We start from the raw sequence: 22166 nt of genomic DNA, 5'->3' as shown, positions 1-22166 counted from the left end.
CCTGACTCAGGCTTATCAGAGAATTATTTCATTCCAACTACTCTCTAAGAAGTCATCACTGATTGATCGCCTGCTTGCCAAATCTTCAAGAATGATCTTTAGTCCCTATCCTCCTTAACATGCCTACAGCATTTCCTACTCCCCAAATTTCGCCCTCCTTGAACTCTTCAGGACACCACGTTCATGTTTCCCCTTCCAAGTTATCCAGTCCTTTGCCTTAGTCTCCTTTGGCCCACTCTTTAAGTACTGGTATTCCCAGGCTTCCAGTCACAAACACCTCCACACTCTCCCCCTAGGCTGCCTCATCCCGCCTTGATGTGTCTCAAATCTCACCTCCAGCCTGGACCTCTCTCTCCTGAGCTCTAGCCTGTATGTATCTGCCTATTCGACATCTCTTAACGGTTTCTTCAGAGATCCTCAAGTCTAATATGTTTAAAACTAACCTCAACTCCCTTGCTCTGCATCTCACCTCCTGCTGTACTTTTATCTCGATTGGGGAGTGACATCACCATTGGCTCAGCCACCCTATCCAGGAGTCCTCTCTCTTCATTCCCCACTTCCCTTGTCCCCAGTTCCTGAGGTGGCAACACGGTCTAGTGGTCGTAGCATAGCAGTGTGCGATATAAACAGCGTGGCACTGGAGGTTGATCTGGGCGTTAACCTGAGTTCTACCACTTATTAGCTATGGTTTTTGCAAGAAAGGCAAAATAAAGACCCCACTGCAATTAGCACGGTCAAAACAAAAAGAAAAGAACGTGGAATAAAGGGTAGTACACCTCTAACGGAAGCAGGAAGAGAAAGAACACAGAAAAGTATAATCTGTTTCTTGAGTTCTGGATGAAGAAAGGTTTTAGCTCTTTGGGAAAGTAGAAGATCCTCAGAGGTTAACTATGATTTAAGTAGCAACAGCAAGTAAGGTTTGAAAGAAAGTAGGAGAAGAATATGAAGTTTATATTGTAAAGCTGGTCCTCCTCAACCAAGTCAATTAAGAAACTGGGAAAAGGCAGGCTAGCTAGGAGAGAGAAGTACAGTTGACCCTTGAACAACACAGGTTTGAAACAGTATGGGTCCACTTATATGTGAATTCTTTTCAATCAATATACTGGAGGAACTTCCCTGGTAGTCCAGTGGTAAAGCATCCGCCTTCCAATGCAGGGGACACGGGTTCGATCCCTAGTCGGGGAAATAAGATCCCACATGTCATTGGGGGCAACTAAGCCCACACACCACAACTAGAGAGAGAAAACCCACATGCCGCAACTAGAGAGAAGCCCACGCGCCACAACAATAGATCCAGTACAGCTCAACAAAGGTCCTGCGTGCCGCAACTAAGACCCGATGCAGCAAAAATAAATAAAAATAAATAAATAAATAAATAAAAATATTGGAAAATTTTTTGGAGATTTCCAATAATTTGAAAAAACTCACAGATGAAACTCATAGCCTATAATTATTGAAAAAATTAAGAAAAAGGTATGTCATGAAAGTGTAAAATATATGTAGATACTAGTCTATCCTTACACAGGTATAAGGTGATATTTAATATAAAATAATGTGTTAGTTTTCTTACTGTTTTATAACTTTGCTTTCAAAGAACTACATTACCGTACAGTATTCCTCTCTCTCATAATTGGAGGAACTGCAAATCAGCTATCATCACAGGTAAGTGGTTTTTTTTAAAAAAACATAACAATGTTTCCAATACTGTATTATGAATATGACTGTAATACTGTATGCCATAAATTTCTACAATGATTCATTCATTAGTGTTTGGGCTAGGCTACCGTGAAGCAATCATATCAATTACACTAGGCAATCATATTGCTGCTTCTTCACTATTAATGTATGAATTGTTATACCTATAAATAAATACAGATTTCTTTTTCACATTATCTTTTCATTTTGATGTCAAGTGTCAGTAATACATATTACATCTGCAGTGTTTTGTATCACATGACAATACTGATGTAGGTACAGACAAATGATTCATCTCATGAACTTATGGTATTGATAAATACAGTACAGGACTGTAAATGTATTTCTCTTCCTTATGATTTTCTTAATACCATTTTCTTTTCTCTCGCTTACTTTACTGTGAGAATACAGTATATAATACATATAACATACAAAACATGTTTTAATTGACTGTGTACGTTATTGGTAAGGCTTCTGGTCAACAGCAGGCTATTAGTAGTTAAGTTTTGGGGGAGTCAAAAGTTATACAGGGATGTTCAACTGAGCAGCAGTCGGCGCCCCTAACTCCCACGTTGTTCAAGAGTCAACTGTAATTACAAAATGTCACGTATGTGAAGTTGACAGGGATGAGCCTATGGTTATTATGCATTTTAGGTGAAGGAGATGAGTACAGGAAAAACAAAGCAATACAGTAGTAACAGGAAATCATGCCACTTTCAAAGTTTTGTAATCTTTGTGAAGTAAAGTTAGAATAACTTTCAAATAACAATTTTTACACTTTTGTGTAAAAACAGAAGTGGCCAGGAACAGTTCTTCTAAATAATTATTTGAAACACTTGTAAATACTGCCTTTACTATTTAGAATATGAATCATACAGAAAATCAGGCAGCATTCTAATACAGATTCAAGGCCACTCCAGTTTAATTGTTTCAGATACCCATTATTATTTAAGAAATCTAAACTCTTTACTAAAATCACCAAAGGATTAACTATTCAAGCATCTCTTTTTCAGTTCATTCCCCACCTGGTGCCTGCTTTCATCTATTTCAGTCAATGAACAGCAGAATCCTCTGCTAAGGAGGAAATGAAAAATGAAATTCAAATAGTCATGGCCTATCTCCACCTCTCCAAACACACCCCGCCCTGCCGAGCCCCCGCCCCATTTCATGAAGGGAAACATAACTTTCAATCTACTGGGGAAGTTATTTGCTTGGCTAATCATTGTAGGGCTTTTCTTTCAACAGAACACTCCATTACCGCACTTTAAGTACATTTCAAAACATTTATCTACACATAAAGTACAGCTGCATCGACTACTAACTAGCAAATCTGGGAAAGAGTATATAAGACACTGGAATTAGCTAAGGTTCACAGAAACGAATTTCAACGTTATTATACTTACCTAGGTTGGTCCTATCTTGTGTATATGAACAAAACTAGTATCTAAGTGTAGAAACATGCCTAAATAAGTTAAATTTAACTCCTCCATCAATTTTAAGAGGTGCAAAAGCATCCCAAGTGTCTTTATGCGTGATATATAGTTGCTCCAATTCCAGAGCTGGAAGCTTTCATCATAATCAATGCTAGGATATAAATTCCTAAGCATTTCTAGGAAAAAAAATAATTTTGGTGCTACCAATGGAAAAAAAAGAGGATGTTTGAGAATATGAACAAAACTCTATGACATCTGACATTCTGAGTTAGGATCGTCTAATTTTAAGTCTGCTAAGTTAAAAAAGCAAAAACAAAAAGTTCACTAAGATAACCTTGAAGAAACTGAGTTTGTTTTCTGGAATTCTCAAAAGTAAACAATGTCAGAATCACATGAACCCCACTGTTAAAATTTCACAGGGTTTCATTTTGACATTTGATTGGTCTGGTTGTACTTTTCTGTTCAGAAAGTATGCATGAAGATGCTTCCCATTTGGGGAGAACTGAGAGACTTCAAAAGAGCCTCACAAAAAGTTGATAGTAAGGTTTTCTTGGAGGCAAGCGTCCTTCTTCACCAGTGAGAGAGTTATTTAAACAGTCCTAAATAACCTACTAGCTCATGCCTTCCCTCAAAATTGTTTCACATATACCTTGCCAGTAATTTCCCATAACACTCCTGGGAAGGTCAGTCAAGATTTGCAAACTAGATATTTTTAAAAATTGCTATAACTGGGCTTCCCTGGTGGCGCAGTGGTTGGGAGTCTGCCTGCCGATGCAGGGCACGCGGGTTCGAGCCCTGGTCTGGGAGGAGCCCACATGCCGCGGAGCGGCTAGGCCCGCGGGCCACAATTGCTGGGCCTGCGCGTCTGGAGCCTGTGCTCCGCAGCGGGAGGGGCCGCGGTGGTGAGAGGCCCGCGCACCGTGATGGGGAGTGGCCCCCGCTTGCCGCAGCTGGTGAAAGCCCTCGCACAGAAACGAAGACCCAACACAGCCTAAATAAATAGATTAATTAATATTAAAAAAAAAAGGAGTATCATTAATAATAACTAAGTATTAAATGCTTATTAAAAAAATTTCTATAACTGCATTATACCAATAAGACTCGGCTTGTCTTCATGAGTAATATTAAGATAAATCCCAGCTAATGTCATCCTTAGGTTTTCCTCTTCATTCTCCCTTATTGGCTACTGGATATCCTACAGCATCATTAAAAGAAAACCCATGAATGAGAGATTTACTTTTAAGAACAGGGCACTCTTTATTGTGTGATTCCCATGGTGAAAAGTATTTTAAATACCCTGTGCTCTTTAAAATGAAATTAACAAAATGATTTTAAATGTTTACTTCTACATATGTATAATGGATGAGAAACACTTTCCTTGAAATCTATATTTTTACAATGTATATACTTGTACTGATAATATTGAAATTGTATTCAATGCACACACTACTATTATCAAAGTTGACTTTTATATATGTCGACATCAGCTCAATAAGTAGAAATACTTAACAGAATTCAAAGACATTTCAGGTTTATTTCCTTAATGACCAATACTGATTGCGTGTCAAAACATCAATGGTTCAACTGTTAAGTGTTTGCATTGTTCAGTTTTATGTTTAAAAGTCTACCTAAATGGGACAAGACATTTGAGCACTTTCCAATAGACTACCCACTTCAACAATAAACCTGACTTACTTTTCTGGCCGAATATTAACCTGTAGACAATACCAGGTTGGGGAAAACAGGATCAGGAATATACGTCTATACTGGTAAAGATTCAGTCAGGATTCCTTACGTATGTTAACAACCTGAAACTCTTCCCTACTTTTCATGAAATGTGCATAATTTTAAACATGATTTCATATTTTAATCATGCAGTGATTTGCCCTAATAGGAAATTAGAGTAGTCTATGGAGTCTGGAGTTTGTTAAACTCACCCAATTTCAGTAAACTGCTGGGACAATGTGAAAACAAAAAGACTAAAGAGCTCCTTTGTGTTTACACATTCAATAAAAATTTATTCATACACTCTTATAAAATGTGTACACAAAACATCCGTGTAATTACAACTTCACACTCACCAAAGCGACTCCAGGTTGAACAGCCGGTCACTAGGCAAGCATTTGCTTACACTGAACTATTTACAGATGCACCAAAAATGTTTGTCATTACCAACACTTAACATGACAATGCTTTCAGTGTTTACTCATCCAGGATCAAATCCATTGAAAAGCTGCGTTTGGATCAATAAGCAGCTTTTTAAACATCAGTATCTTAATACTTAGCATAAGTTGGCCAAAACACATTGTTTGCAATTTGCCTTTCTTTGGGGGAAAAAAGTTCCTTTAAGTTCAAAGTTTCAAAGACTACGACTTTGAAGGGAAAGCAGCTTGTTATCCAAAAGTAGGATCGAGACTAGGAGAAAAACATGGTACCCACAGGGAAAAAACTAGAGAACACGAATTATTCATGTAATCTAACACAATCTTCACATTGGACCTCTAGCCCTGCGCATCTCGGTTTGGGTTTGTTTCCAAGGAGGGTGGCTGCACTCCCAGCAGCCTGGCGAATTAGGCAGGAAAGGAAAAGTTGTTCGGAAGCTGCTCCGGTGAGCCGCCCGGTTACAGGGCCTCCAGTGCGGACCGAGGCTGGTCCCGCGGGTCAGCATCGCTCTGACCTCGGCCGGCCGGCCGCCCCTTCCCGAGCCGCGCAGGGAGCGTGAGAGGCTCATACTCGGGACCGGGTCCGGGTCCCGGCGGGGACCGCGGGGAAGACGTCCGAGGACGCGCGTCCCTCTCAGTTCGCGCTCCGGCTCCGGGGGCCTTGCCAGGCTGGCTGGTCCTGGCGCAAAGGGGACGCGGGGAACAAGGGCGGCGCGCCTTCCAGCAGCGCCGCGGCAGCGCCCCGCTCGCTCGGTCTCGGGCCGCGAGGACCGGGAGGCGGCGGCTCTGGCGAGCGACGGGAGAGGACGGAGCCACGTCGCCCGCCTGTCCGGCGGCCTCCCCTCCCTCGGAGCCGGAGAAGTGGCCCCTCGGAAAGCGCCCGCCGGGTGCGCGGGGCAAAGAGCGGGGGCGGCCGGGGCTAACCGTTCCGCCCTGCCCCCGCTCCGGCGCCCCCGCCTCAGGCTCCGCTGGCCCCGCCGGCCGGCGCGCCACTTACCCGCCGCGAAGCGATTTACGTAGCGGGCCTCGTCACTGCTTACGGACGCGAGGAGGTGGGACGACGAGCCCCACCGGGACCGGCGCCGGCCCACGTCGCCCCACGTCAGCACTGATGCGGCCACCGCGGCCTCCCCGCCGAGCGCGACCCAACGCAGCGTCGCAGCCGCCCGCCCGCGGCCTCGCGTCCGCCCGCTCACCCGCCCAGCTCCGCGCCGCACCTGCCCCTGCCCGGGGGACGCCGGGTGAATCCACGCTCGAACCCCGCCCCCTGCCGGCCGCCGGAGGGAGTGCGGCGCTGACAATCCAACAATTGAATGGAACGGGGCGGGAGAGGGGGGTTGAGGGGCGGAGCTGAGGGTGGACTGGGGGCGGGGTCTGAGGTGGGGGAGGAGGAGGTTGGGGCCTTAGGATGGAGAGGAGGAGCGTGGCTGGGGGCGGGGCCTGAGGGTGGGGGACGAGAAGGAGTCGGGTCTGAGAACGGGGGAGGAGGGGCCAGGGGCGAGGCCGGGAGGAGGAAATAGGCTGGGTGGGGAGGAAGACCGCGTCGGGGGCGGGGCCTAAGGGGCGGGCGGGGAAACCGGAAGCTGTCCTGCGGTTTCTGCTCCCGGAAGCCAATCGATTGGAAAGTGAACTATCCGAGGTTGCGGCGGTGGCTTGAGTGGAAGTCGCTTCACCTAGGGGCGTCCCCAGCTGCCAGCCGAGGCCCGCGAGCGCATCCTGCGGACCCCACCTTAACGCCGCCGGCCGCGAGGCCCGGAAGCCGCGCCCGCTGCCAACCCCCAGCGACCCTGTCTGTGCGTCAGTGTCACGGAGACACAGCGGGGTCCCCACTTGGTGATGTGACAGAGGAGAGAAAGGCTTTTTGGTAACAAGCAAAAGCCCCCGCCTGGAAGAGGGGAGAATTTCGTTTTCGTCCAGCTGGAAACGCGGGGCTTTCCAGTAAGAGGGGCGGCTCCGTCCGGTAGAACGGTCTTCTGTTGTACACCAGGAAGCCGGTTATAACGGTGACCCAACGCCCGACCTTCGGGTCTCAGGAGTGGGTCACGCCGAGAACCGCCGTCAAGGACACTACTTGAAAAGTTGCTGAGTAAAGAAAATAAAAGCATAATCCACGTAGTGCAGGTGGAGAAGGGCAGCTTTGTGAAATACTAGAATCCCAGTGGAGTTCTCCCAGTAGGGGAAAATCCTGAACTGTTCAGTGCTGGTTTACGGCCAATCCGAACTACTGGCAGCTGTAATGCGTACTAGCGGAGATAAGAGGATAAACACCTGGTAAGTTCACGTCCTTCTTTTCACATTGGCAGAGTTTTGAAATTCCTCCTTCCGAGGCGATAGATGATGCCTGTCTCCACCTCCTTGTAAGAATGAATTTCTTAATGAGGAACACTAAGAAACTAATGAAAAAGTTAAATTTAAAAATTAACCAAGTCCTTTTGTGTGTGTGCTGAGGTAGGGCTGTCACAGAATATTTATTAGTAAGTAATCAATACAGCTCATGTTAGCTTAGGGGAAAAAAAAGGAGTCATTAGAAGGAAGGAGAAGAAAAAAAGACCAGATTGCTAAACCTGAAAAATCATAACATTCGTTTTAGTCAAGGCTGACCATGTGCTGGATGAATAGATTTTTAGCTTCGAGTGATCTAGGGGAAACTGTGATCACTCTCCTTCCCAAAACATTGTTCTCCACCTACTTGTTTATTCCTAAATTTCTTTAACAAAGTGTACATTCTTATAGATAGAATCCATCAGATAAAGGTCTTAAAATGCAAGTATGAGTGCTAAGTCAATGTATACTAAGATGTAAATGTCATACCCAATCCTTGAGAGCTGGGGGAGAGTACCTGCTCTTCTTGAGGACAGGAGAGAGTACCTGGGGTCTGAAGAGAGAGGGCAGGAGATAGCAGGAAAGGTACACGTAGTCACCTATTGCTGGTATGACAAATTCACACAAACTTAGTGGCTTAAAACACAAATTTATTATCTAGAAGTTCCATGGGCTAAAATCAAGGGATTGGCTCCAGGGAAGAGTCCATTTCCTTGCCTTTTCCAGTTTCTAGAGGCCACCCACATTCCTTGGCTCGAGGCCTTTTTCCTCCCTCTTCAAAGCCAGCAACAGCTGCTTGAGTCCTTCTTATGCTGCCATGTCTCTGATTCTCTCTCATACCTCTTTCTTCCATTTATATGAACCCTTGTGATTACAGTGGGTCCACCTTGAGAATCCAGGATAATCTCCCCATCTCAAAATCAGGTGATTAGCAACCCTATTTCCCCCTTTACCACATAACCTAACATATTCGACAGGTTACAGGGATTAGGATGTGGACATCTTTGGAGGGGCCGTTATTCTGCCAGCACACAGTGAAGGATTCCAAAAGAAGCTTGAGCTCCTGAGACAAATCACCTGCTTCTCAGGGTCATATCTTGTAAAGAATTCAAGCATTTGATTGGAAATGCCAGTAACTGATTTTTCAGTTTCTCATATTTATACTTCAAGATTATAGTAAAATCTAAAATGGTTAGCAAGGATAAAGAAGAGGAGCATGGTTATATTCTCATTTTGTGTGATCATCCACTGTAGTGTTAACAAGTGTCTTCATAATTTGCACTGAGTAGGACCTAGTCTAAATGCCAGCTTTGTTCAAATCTAATTTTCATAGATCATTTAAAGGGGAATTGTATCCACAACAATTATCGCTGTCACAGAATAGGAATTCATATCAGGCCACAAGAATCAAAGCCATGCAATTTCTTGTTTTCACAGTATTTTTTACTGTTTTCCCTATACTACCAATATTTCACTCCTAATGTGTTTGTTTTACTAATTTACTGCAGAATAGAATTACAAAACAGATTTACTTTAAAATAATTTACACAATCCCTTTCTATTCAAGCTTTAGGCTTTAAGACTCTAACAAATACAGTGTGCCAATTTAAATATTTGAGAATGGTAAAACAAGTCCATGTAATAGGTACTTGACTTATGAATCTCTAATTTGCTGTTTGGCAAGAAATGTTTCACTCTACTAGAAAGTTAACAGTTCTAGGGTCCAATGTAGAAAATATCCTTTTATGTGTGGGTGTGTGTACTTTGTTTTTTGAGTTTGGTAAACTTAAACTTCCAAAGCTAATGTGCTCTGAACTCAGCAGAATATTTAGAATGACTGTTAAAGGATGAATATTATAATACAAACTCAGGCCACTGAATTCTTTAAAACTATGAGATTATTTATAGCCATTAGATTATCCTGTCTCATTTTAAAAATAATAAATATATAATGAAAATCTACTTTCAAATATTTTTCTACAGTTTTTTAATTGACAACAAATTCAGTTGCCTGCCAGCTGTTTCCACACAGAATTATACTGTAGCTATTGTCAGAGAGAACAGTAAGGACTGGAAAACTCTGAAGCTTGGCTAAAAAAAAATTTTTTTTTTTTAAATATTTTTGGCCTTGCCGTATGGCATGCGGGATTTTAGTTCCCTGACCAGGGATCAAACCCGTGCCCCCTGCAGTGGAAGCGCAGAGTCCTAACCACTGGACGGCCAGGGAATTCCCTGAAGCTTGGCTAAAACTGACCTCTGTTCATCCCTGGAAATCGCAGGATAGGATTTGATAGAATTGCTGTAAAGACTCGGTTCTGTTTTTCCTGAATATTTTTTGGTAGAATAATGATAATAATTAGTATTTCTTTTATTTTTATATTTTTGAGTATGTAGACAAGATGCCAGAGGAACACCAGCATGGTAAAGACATCAGTTGTAATTCACAGAGCATATGAACTGCTTTTTAAGTACTTTATCATTTTAATTATTTTAAAAATTTGAAACTAGTCCCAGAATTAAATCCAATGGCTATTATGTAAGACCCTTCAAAAGAATTGAGCCCCATTTTACAAGAGGGTTAAAATAAAACAGTGACTCCTGTAACAGAGAGCTCATTCCAACAACCATTTGGTCAGGGACTAAATTCTGAAGACTAAGTTCCATTACATGGACATGGCAGCTATCAAAACTCAGAAGTCAAGGTGAGCCAAACTGAATACACGTATTAAGAGCTGGAGAAAAAGCATCAAGTTGGATTGACTCAAATGTTAAGACAGGTAATTGATCAGACCAAAAAGAGGGAACACAAGACTAGGTTAACACAGGGGAAGAGGCGTCAGTGCCATAACTTGAGATCAGGTACTCCAGAATCCTAACTCAGATTGTTGCAAAGGGGATTACATGTGGAGGGAAGGAGAGAATAGGAGGGAAAAAGTAAAAGGGTAGGAGGCTGTTTATATGTATACCCAGCCCCCTTCAAGTCCTTAAGAACTAGAGCAAGGAAGAAGCCAAGTATGAGGAAGAGAGATTGTCATTGTTAATCTATTTCATATTGGAAAAGAGCTCTGTGCCACATTTTTGCTCTGTGGCCATAGCCCTTCTCCCAGCCTACTTTTCTTTAGCTGTAGAAGAGGGATCATAATACTGACCCCAATAGGTATTTGTGGAGAATAAATTAACTAATAAATAATGTAAAACTTTAGTACAATACATATCACATCGTAAACACTGAATAAATATTAGCTATCATTATTACTTTATGTAGTTATATCATATTCATAAAATAGTAGAAGCGGTAGTAGAGACATTCAGAAATCATCTAGTAGAGTTTAGCGCCCTAATACATGTACTTCTTACATTTTGAACTTAACAACCTGTGAAAATCAGATCCATAAGACTAGCCAGTTGTACACTGCCAGATCTCACCATCCTTGAGTCCGAAAAAGATTCTCTTCTTCTTTTTTTTTTTTTTTTTTTAATTTTATTTATTTATTTTATTTATGGCTGTGTTGGGTCTTCGTTTCTGTGCGAGGACTTTCTCTAGTTGTGGCAAGCGGGGGCCACTCTTCATCGCGGTGCACGGGCCTCTCACTATCGCGGCCTTTCTTGTTGCGGAGGACAGGCTCCAGACGCGCAGGCTCAGTAATTGTGGCTCACAGGCCCAGTTGCTCCGCGGCATGTGGGATCTTCCCAGACCAGGGCTCGAACCCGTGTCCCCTGCATTGGCAGGCAGATTCTCAACCACTGCACCACCAGGGAAGCCCCAAAGATTCTCTTCTTGACCAAACTCCAGCCAGACTCCTCTGAGCCTTCTTCTCAGCTAGGCCTCTACCAACTCAGTTTCTAACAGCTCAAGGCCTCATCCCCAGGATGACCCCAGCCCCCCTTAGGGTACCTGCCTGAGAAAACTCAGAGCTGCCAAAAGAATTCACAGCTAGTTCCAGCGACACCTCAAGACAGAGACCCTGTATCCCTAGGAGCTTCCATAAGCACCACTTAACACACCCAAACAGGTCCACATGACCTAACCCTGCCTTCTGGCTTCTTACAATTGATCATTTCCCTGACTCTACTGAGCCCTGTTCAGCCCCCTCCCTATTCTTCCATTCTCCCTTTAAAACACCCAGTCACCTCTCTACAAATTGAAGTTGAGTTCAGTTTATGCTGGGCTCTTTTGCCTATTGCTAGAGTAGATAGGTGATTAAAAGCACTTTCACTAGTGTCGGCTTTGTTTATCTGACGAGTCACAGGAAGCCACTAAATCATTCAATATCCTTGACTGACACCACCGATGACAGGCCGGGAAACGGTGTGATCTCCCTTCCTTTTCTTCCAGTGACTTTCTTCACTGGAGAGATATTTCATACCTGCTACACTCCCGTTCCACCCTGAGTGCTCACATTACAGTTAGGTCCACCACGGGCTGCAGTGTTCTCCCTCTGTCATGCTGTGTCTTCCGCTTCAAGCCCTCATCTGTGCCTTTTTCTTACACCTCCACACCTGTGCCTCCCTCTTGCACCCCACACCTGTGCCTTCCTGTTATTCCCCCCACTGCCACATCTGTGCCCACACCCCATCCTCACACTCTCACCCTTTAGTTTCTCCTTTTTTTCTTTTTGACTACCACTTAGTTGCTAGAGAAGAACGAAAACACCTTTCTTCCTTACCTTCTCTGATTTTATTTCATTTAGAAAGCCAGAACACGAGTCTCATCATGCCCCTGGGGCGTAAGGGTAGATGTGGTAATACAACTATACCAAGGAAAAAGAAAGTTTCAAGTTTTAAAGTAAAATTAGGCTAAAAAAAGAGTCAATGCCCTCAACCTTTAAAGATCTCTTTAACGTGCATAGAAGTTCTGTTGAGAATTGCCACAGAAGCCTCAATTGATGACCTAAATGTTTCTCTAATTAAACTATCCTCCATCTTCAGCATGCAAAATAAAATTTTAAATTACTTCTACTGTAACTTTCTTCTATTTGTTAATTACAAATAATGCAGAAGTATTGTATAATAAGAATCACAGATATAGAGAACAAACTAATGGTTACTAATGGGGAGGGGAGGCAATATAGGAGTAGGAGATTTTAAAAAAAGGGTTATTATGGGATTATATGAAACCATGGGTGTGAAATTTTGAAAACTGTAAAGCACTATAGAGTTTAAAGAATCTTTCACTCAATAAAAAAAATTAATTTTTTTAAAAAAGGGAGAGACGTTGATGGTGAATTACTCTCTCCAGGCAAGCAACTAGTCTCCCTGAAAAAAAGCCTTATTTTTTTGGTAAATTATCTGTTCTTTTTTTCCCCCTTTTAAAAACATTTTATTTTTAATTAATTTTAGACTTACAGAAAGGTTGCAGAAATAGTACCAAGAGTTTCCTTATATCTCCACCCCACTTTCTCAATGTTAACATCTTAAATAGCCACAGTGCAGTGATCAAGAACAGGAAATCAACATTTGTACACTATTATTAACTATCGAATTTACTTGAAATTCACCAGTTTTCTCACTAATGTCTTTTTTTGTCCCCAGATCCTATCCATGATCACACAAGGTATTTAGTTTTCATTTCCTTTAATCTCCTCCAGTCTGTATCAGCTCCTCAGTCTTTCCTTATCTTTCATGACCTTGACACTTTCAAAGAGTACTGAAATTATCCCTTCTTTGAGTACCATAATAATAGACTCATAAATACCACTGAGAATATTACAACTAAATGAAAACAAATGTAAGATTTTAAAATATACATCCATATTTCATGATTTATAGAAGGAAAATAGTATATATCAGAGGCTTTCCAATTGATCTTGGTAAATTGATTCTGATATATCAAACATACAGACATGGTACAAATAGTTCAAGGAAATTTCATATCCTGTCTACCCAGGCTCAACAGGTGTTTACATTGTGCCCCATTTCAGTTTTATTCTCTCTCTTCATTTTCCTCCGCTCCTTCTCCTATTATTTATCTATCAATGATCTATCTATCTATCTATCTGTCTATCATCTATTGATCACCACCCCCAATGCCATTTAAGATTAAGTGTATTAGTTTCTTGAGTTGCCATACCAAATTACCATTTAGTGGTTTAAAATTCAACTTGAGGGACTTCCCTGGTGGCGCAGTGGTTAAGAATCCCCCTGACAATGCAGGGCACACGGGTTCGAGCCCTGGTTGGGGAAGATCCCACATGCCACAGAGCAACTAAGCCTGTGCGTCATAACTACTGAGCCTGTGCTCTAGAGCCCGCGAGTCACAAGTATTGAAGCCTGCATGCCTAGAGCCTGTGCTCTGCAGCAAGAGAAGCCACGGCAATGAAAAGCCCGCACACCGCAACGAAGAGTAGCCCCTGCTCGCCACAACTAGAGGAAGCCCGCACGCAGCAAGGAAGACCCAACGCAGCCGAAAATAAATAAAATAAAAAATAAATAAATTTTAAAGAAACCAAAACTCAACTTGATAGTTTAAAATAATAGAAATTTATTCTGTCACAGTTCTGGAGGGTAGAAATCCATCCAAAATGAAGGTCTCGGCAGTATTGTGTTCCCTGCAGAGGTTCTAGAGGAGAACCCATTGCCTCTTGTAGTTTTCGGTGGCACCAGCATTCCTTGCCTTGTGGTGGCATCATTCCAGTTTCTGCCACCTTAGTCACATTGCTGCTGCTGCTTCTTTACTAAAGCTCTATCTGGCTCTCTCTTATAAGGATACACGTGATTGCATTTAGAACCCAGGATGTCCTCCTTCTCTCTAGATCTTTAACGTAATCACATCTTTAACCATAGAAGGTAATATTCAAATGTTCTAGAGATTAGCAATTTAATACATCTTTGAGGGTCATTTTGAATCCTTCCACAAGAAGAGATATCATGACCCTTTATGTCAATTTTTTTCATTATATATTTTCTAAAAGTATATTCTCTTAAACGTGGAACAGTTGGCAAAATCAGGTAATTTAACATTGATATCATCAGTGTTTACCTAAGTCATATTGGAGCCTATGGCAAAAGGAAAAATCAGAAAAAATTTTGTAATTTAAAATTTTGATACTTCATCTTGGATTTTTGCATTAAATTTTATTTTTTAAATATTATATTCAAATGTTATTTATTTTGATTACTGAGTTTTTGTGCCATCATAAATTCTGTGCCCAAGATGGGTGGCTCGCTCCTATCACAGTATCCCAGTCTTGATCTGCAGCTCATATTAAAATCTTATCAATTTTCCCAACATTATTCTCAATAGCCATCTTCTCCCATCCATGATCCCATATGGATTCATGCATTGCACTTCTCTGTTTATGTCTCCTTATTCTGGAACTGTTCCTCAACCTTTTCTTTCTTTCTTTTTTTTTAAATTAATTTTAGTTATTTATTTTTGGCTGTGTTGACTCTTCGTTGCTATGCGCAGGCTTTCTCTAGTTGTGGCTAGTGGAGGCTACTCTTCGTTGCGGTGCGCAGGCTTCTCATTGCGGTGGCTTCTCGTTGGGGAGCACAGGCTCTAGGCGCGTGGGCTCAGTATTGTGGCTTACTTGCTCTAGAGTGCAGGCTCAGTAGTTGTGGCCCACGGGCTTAGTTGCTCCACGGCATGTGGGATCTTCCCAGACCAGGGCTCGAACCCATGTGCCCTGCATTGTCAGGGGGATTCTTAACCACTGCACCACCAGGGAAGTTCCCAAACTTTTCTTTCTTAACCTTGATATTTTGAAGGGAATAAGCTAGTTATTTTATAAAAGGCCGATTAAAAAAAAAAAAACTATGGAGACTTCATTCAAGGAGAACAGTCAACAGTGATTACATTATGGCTTAAATAGGCTTCATGGTACTATTATTTCTACTATTTTTGTCATGGAAAAATATTTTTCCTTCTAAACAGTTAATTTTTCATCAAACTTTTAGAATATAGTCCATCTATAAATTCGATATAATGTTCAAATTCAGAGATTAATGAATTGGTAATAAAATGTCCTGAACTAACTCTTGACTCGTGAAAATCAAGATAGGATGGATTTTTCATGCTCTTAGTTCCTGGACGAGCCACTGCAGGCCCTTTGCACATGCCCGTGCCATTCCCTCTGACTGTAATGCTTTTCCCTTTCTTTTGCCTAGTTAATTTCTATTCATCCTTCAGGGCTTAGCCCATTGTATCTTCTTCAGTGAAGCTTCCCTTTACTTGGCACACTGGATTCAGCTCCTTTAACCATTTATATGCTTTCATTTTACTTAGACTTCTCTTTGGTAGCACTTATAATTTTAATTAAGTAATTATGTCAACGTGTATTTATAAATTTATTTATTTATTTATTTATATTTATTTTTGGCTGTGTTGGGTCTTCGTTTCTGTGCGAGGGCTTTCTCTAGTTGTGGCAAGCGGGGGCCACTCTTCATCGCAGTGTGCGGGCCTCTCACTGTCGCAGCCTCTCCCGTTGCGGAGCACAGGCTCCAGACGCACAGGCTCAGTAGTTGTGGCTCACGGGCTTAGCTGCTCCACGGCATGTGGGATCTTCCCAGACCAGGGCTCGAACACGTGTCCCCTGCGTTGGCAGGCAGATTCTCAACCACTGCGCCACCAGGGAAGCCCCTCAACGTGTATTTAAAGCCTATCTCCCCTGCCAGAATATAAACTCCATGATGACGTCTATCTTATTCAACACTGTTTCCCTAATAACTTCTGAATTATTCCTCAGACTCAAAAATAGGAAGAAATGATATTATGGGTGATGCATTAAGTAGCTCCCAACACAGTTGCATATTAGGCTCTTAAATACCTGTTTGTTTGCTTTTGTTCTGCTTATTCAAGTTGAGGGCCATGTGCTAGCGATGATTAATAACTTTTCTAAAAAGATGAGGACTAAGATCCTGTTATCCAATGAACAGGAAAAAATGTTAAAAAATGCACTTGAACTGAGAGATTAGCCAGTGTGTCTCTGTAAAACACAAGGGAAATGATATCCACATTATTTTGTATTTAAAATGCCTTATTTTTATGCATGCTCCATCAATAATAAGTACTTTAACTAGAATTTACCAAGTTCTTGCTCTTCATAAATTGACAGCCTCTTATTTTGTAGGTTATAGTGCCATCATGTGGATACTTCATTTTCCTAAAATAAAATGCAACATTTTTGTAACAGAGACTAGAAAACTGTGATTGGGAAACCCAGCCATTCCCACACCCAGGCACGACAACTTAATTCAGTACTGGTTCCTAAGGCTGGCTGTGTATAGATTCACTTGGGGACTTCTGAATCTGAGTTGTAGGCATGCAGAATTTGGAAGCATTCATTTAAATGGTAAAAGAAACCTTACAAGAAGATGTGGCACATATATACAATGGAATATTAGCCATAAAAAGAAACGAAATTGAGTTATTTGTAGTGAGGTGGATGGACCTAGAGTCTGTCATACAGAGTGAAGTAAGTTAGAGAAAAACAAATACCGTATGCTAACACATATATATAGAATCTAAAAAAAAAAAAAAGGTTCTGATGAACCTAGGGGCAGGACAGGAATAAAGATGCAGACGTAGAGAATGGACTTGAGGACACGGGGAGGGGGAAGGGTAAGCTGGGACAAAGTGAGAGAGTAACACTGACATATATACACTAGCAAATGTAAAATAGATAGCTAGTGGGAAGCAGCCGCATAGCACAGGGAGATCAGCTCGGTGCTTTGTGACCACCTACAGGGGTGGGATAGGGAGGGTGGGAGGGAGACGCAAGAGGGAGGGGATATTGGGATATACGTATGCATATAGCTGATTCACTTTGTTATACAGCAGAAAGTAACACAACATTGTAAAGCAATTATACTCCAATAAAGATGTTAAAAAAAAAAAAAGAAAGAAAAAAAGAAACCTTACAAATACAATAGCTTGAAGATTCGTGCAGTCCCTATGGATGGTCGGGGTTTTTTTTTTTTTAACTTATGTTTATTGGTTTATTGTAAAGGATACAGATGAATAGCTAGATGAAGCTAGATGAAGAGATACATAGGTGTGGAAGGGTCCCAAGTGCAGGCGCTTCTGTCCCTTGGGGTTGGGGTGTGCCACCCCCCGCGCATGGATGTGTTCACCAACCTGGAAGCTCTCAGAATCCCGTGCTTAGAGGTTTTAAGGAGGCTGCATCATGCAGGTGAACACCAGCTCCCTTTCCTCCCGGGAAGCTGAAAGTCCCAAGCTTCAAGTCAGGGCGTGGTCTTCCGGGTGACCAGCCCCCATCCTGAAGCTCTCCAGGAGGCCACCGAGAGTTACTTCATTAGAACAAAAGATGCTTCTACTTTTTATGGCCGAGTAATAGTCCATTGTATTGGGTTGGCCAAAAAGTTCGTTCAGGTTTTTCCGTGCCACCTTACTGAAAAACCCGAATGAACTTTTGGCCAGCCCAGTATATATGTACCACATCTTCTTTATCCATTCCTCTGTTGATGGACATTTAGGTTGCTTCCATGTCCTAGCTATTGACATATATACACTATTGATACTATGTATAAAATAGATAACTAATGAGAACCTACTGTATAGCACAGGGAACTCTACTCCGTGCTCTGTGGTGACCTACGTGGGAAGGAAATCCAAAAAAGAGGGGATATATGTATATGTATAGCTGACTCACTTTGCTGTACAGCAGAAACTAACACAACATTGTAAAGCAACTATACTCTGATGAAAATTAATTTTTAAAAAAAGATGCTTCTATCACTCAGGAAATTCCAAGGGACTTAGGAGCTCTGTGTCAGGAACCAGGGGCAGTGACCATATAATATTTCTTATTATGTTACAATTAGCCATTCTGTAGGTGCACTGAGGTATCTCACTGTCATTTTTATTTGCATTTCCCCAGTGACTAAGGATGTTAAGTTGAGTAATGTTTCATGTGCTCATTTTCCCTCTCTATATCTTTGGTGAAGTGTCTTTGCTCATTTTTTAATTGGTTTTTAAATTTTCTTACTATTGACCTTTGAGAATTATTTACACATTCTGGATGAAAGTCCTTATTATATGTGTGTTTTGCAAGTACTTCCTCCCTGTCTCAGCTTGTATCTTTATTATCCTAATAATGGATTTTGAAGAGAAGTTTTTAACTTTGATGAAATCCAGTCTATTAATTTGTTATTTTATGGATCAAGCCTTCAGTGTCGTACCTAAGAAATCTTTGCCTAAAGAACAAAGATTTTTCTTGTATGTTTTCTTCTGGAAGAATAATAATGTCAGGTTTTACTGACCAGGTTTTTAAAATTTCCTTTATTTATGGTTAGGAGGCTGTGAAAAAGAAATCATGGGCCAAAGTCTTTTTTGCCATGTTCTGAAAAGGCAATATCCAAAGGTAATACTCTTTACATTAATACCCATTTTAATATGAAGAGTAAACAGAATCATCTCAGACTTGCCCAGGAGAGCAATAAAGTCTAAGGAAAAGTCTTCTTTATCTCAGCACATGGCAAACTCATTGCTTAGGCCAAAAATCTGATTATAATCCCTGAGGTTTTTCTTTCTCTCACTTAGAAGTGGCAAACCCATTCATGCTACCTCTAAAATAATTCCCTAATCCATCCACTTCTCACTATCTTCTGTGCTAAAAGCCCTAATCCAAGACACTAGCATCTCTTGCTGAGACATTGCGATAATATCCTAACTGGTCTCTCTGTTTCCATTCTTGCCCCCTGTTACGGACTGAATTGCGTCTCCCCACTCAAATTCATATGTTGATGTTCCAACCCCCATTACCTCTGAATGTAATCATGTTTGCAGATAAGGTCTTTAAAGAGGTGATTAAATTAAAATGAGGCCCTTAGCATGGGGACCTAATCCTATATGACTGGTATTCTCGTAAGAAGAGGGAGAGATCCCAGGAGTGTGTGCACAGAGGGGTGAACGTGCGAAGAGACAGGAAGCCTTCTGCAAGCCAAGGAGAGGGGCCTGGAACAGATGCTCCCTTTATGGCCCTCAGAGGAAACCAACCCACCAGCTCCTTGATCTTGGATTTCCGGCCTCCAAAACTGTGAGAAAACAAATTTCTGTTGTTTAAGGCAACCCAGTTCATTGTATTTTTGTTGAGGCAGCCCTAGAAATCCAATACACCCTTCTATAACCTAGCGAATTTTCAAAATATGGTAAACCAAATCATATTGTTACCCATGCTTAAAAGCCTCCGAAGATTTCCCAATGTGGTTAAAATGAAATCTAAACTTCTTACCGTAGTGTACAAGGTCCTACAAGACCTGGTCTTTGTCTTCCTTTTCAATTTCATGCTGTAATACTTTCCTCTTTGCTCGCTGTGCTCTGATCATCCTGGCTGTCTTTCTAGTCCACAAACACACCAAACTCATCTCTTCTTCAGGCTTTTTTCATTTGCTGTTTCCTCTGCCTGGAAATCTTGTTCTGTAGATCATTGTGTGACTGGCACCTTCTCTGTTCAGAGAGGCCTTTGCTAATTGTCTTAGGTTAACACATTACCCCCATCATTTTATTCCATTACTGTGTTTAATTTTCTTTATTAATTGCTAGATTTAAATGATCTTTTTCATTTGTTTACCTGGTTATTACCTGCCTCTCCTCACTAGAATGTAAGTTCATTGAGGCCAGGACCCTATGAATGCTGTGCCTGGCACCGAGAACATTACATGACACATAGTAGGTATGCAATAACAACACGGTGAATCAGTGAATGAAAGAAGGATGTGTAAATACGTGTATAATTCGGCCTGGTTGAAGTGTTTAGGTTTTTGTTTTTTTTTAAATTAATTCAATAAATATTGACCACCTTTGTGACAACTGACAAGTCCTAAGGAGACTCAGGCAGTCCTATGGAGAGACCACATGGACCACATGGAGACAAGGCCTCCTCCCAGCAGTCATGGAGGGACTGAGGCCTTCTGCCAACAGCAACGCGGGTGAGCCCAGAAACAGATCCTCCAGCCAGTCAGTCCTTCAGTGACTGGAGCCCAGGCCAGTATCTTGACTGAAATCTCGTGAGAAACCCCAAGCAGGAACCATTCAGCCAAGCCCCTCTGAAATGCCTGACCCACAGAACCTGGGAGAAAGTAAATATTTATCCTTTTAAGCCAGTGAGTTTGGGGATAATTTGTTGCACAGCAACGGATAACTGATAAATTCACAAACCTGGAATCTAGGATTCGTCCTTGGTAACTTTCTTCTCCTTCAACTCCAATGTCAAAGCCATCTACCCATCTCCCAAATCTTCCACTTCTCCCTGTCTTTCCCTCCACTATCCTAGTCAGTTCTCTCTTAGGCAAGTGCAATCATTTTTAAACTGTTCAGACTGCATCCGTTTTGGCCTCCCTTTAGTTCTCCATACGGAGGCTAAAGTGTTCTCTTCCAAACACACAAATCTCATGAACTCCTCACTTCCCCCTAAATAGTTACAATGACCTATGATAAGTGCTAAATTCAAGGTAATCTCAGAGATTACAAGTACACAAAAAGGAGCAACAAACTTATTGCGAGTAGGAATCAGGTCTCCTACTTTTTTATTAATAATTTTTCAATAGATAATATATGAACATGGTACATAATTTTGATGACACCAGAGGGCATACCATGAAAAGTACAACTCTCTCCTGTCTCTATGCCCCCAGTTCTCTCCAGAGGCTACACTTATGTAGTTTTTGAATATATCTTTCTAGATGTACTTTATAAATATCTATTGGCAATTATGGGAAGTGCTTGAAGTAACCTACCCTTGTCTCTAAAATCTTGACCTTCAGCCTGCTTTCAAACCCATTTCCTATAAATTCCTTTTCAGTTCATAACCACTCTGCTTTCAAAACCATGTAAAGGCAATGCAGATATATTTTATCCTTTTCTTTATTGCCAGAAGGAGTTATAATGATAAGAGCAAACCCACACATTTTGATTTAGCCTCCAGCCCTCTAAGCCTTTAATTCTTTGTTTCAATAATTGTTGAGGATATGTTTTTTTTCTCATCTTTCATAACTCTCTACATATAAAATACATTGTCTCATGCCAACATCTCACTTTGTGTGTGAAATTTTTTTTTCTTATAGTGTTTTTTTTTTTAATTTAATTTAAGGAGGCTGCTTCTTTTAGGATCCAGGTTCATGGCTTTTCATAAAGCTTGTGACTAACATTAATTGTACTCCCTTTATTGGATATAATTATTTAATTTTTTTGTAACCTAAATCCAGGCCATCACATTTAACCCTTGTTAAATGTCATGCTGTTTGTTTCATTTCTGGAACCTGAGTATATCTTTAAGAATCTTGATTCTGCAATGACCTACAAATTGAATTAATTTGACATTGATTTATTGAGTGCCTAGTATTTGCACATTACTATGCTTTCCTAAAATTTCACCTATCTTTAGCACAACTAAGAACTAGAAAAGAAGGCCAGCAATCCCTTCTTCCCCACCACACCAAGGTTCTAGGCAACCGAGAAAAATGAGGAGTCAAAAAGACTGAGAAAGCAAAAAGGGCAGGAAAGAAAAGAGAAGGAGACCAGAAAGTCAAGAGGCTAAGCTCAATGGGAAAAGTAAAGAAATGTCTTGCACCACCTTCTGGGCTGTGTGTGTTTCGT

The 22166-nt window shown here is 41.4% G+C and overlaps 1 protein-coding gene across 12 annotated transcripts in view; it reads right to left on the bottom strand.

The window, feature by feature from the left end:
• CREM (cAMP responsive element modulator) overlaps positions 1 to 6511 on the bottom strand; it is a 66871-nt gene extending 60360 nt beyond the window's left edge. For 10 of the 12 annotated variants that reach the window (XM_036842902.1, XM_036842913.1, XM_036842897.1 and 7 more), the window contains exon 1: positions 6288 to 6511. The gene's annotated coding sequence lies outside the window, so the exon portion shown is untranslated. The remainder of the gene's footprint in view (positions 1 to 6287) is intronic. The other 2 variants (XM_036842919.1, XM_036842918.1) reach the window with 2 other exon arrangements.
• Positions 6512 to 22166: the final 15655 nt, after the last annotated feature.

Source organism: Balaenoptera musculus, chromosome 2 (assembly GCF_009873245.2).
Source record: "Balaenoptera musculus isolate JJ_BM4_2016_0621 chromosome 2, mBalMus1.pri.v3, whole genome shotgun sequence".
NCBI classification, from domain to species: domain Eukaryota; kingdom Metazoa; phylum Chordata; class Mammalia; order Artiodactyla; family Balaenopteridae; genus Balaenoptera; species Balaenoptera musculus.
Note: the sequence above shows the minus strand (reverse complement) of the source record. Positions and strands in the feature narration are given on the sequence as shown.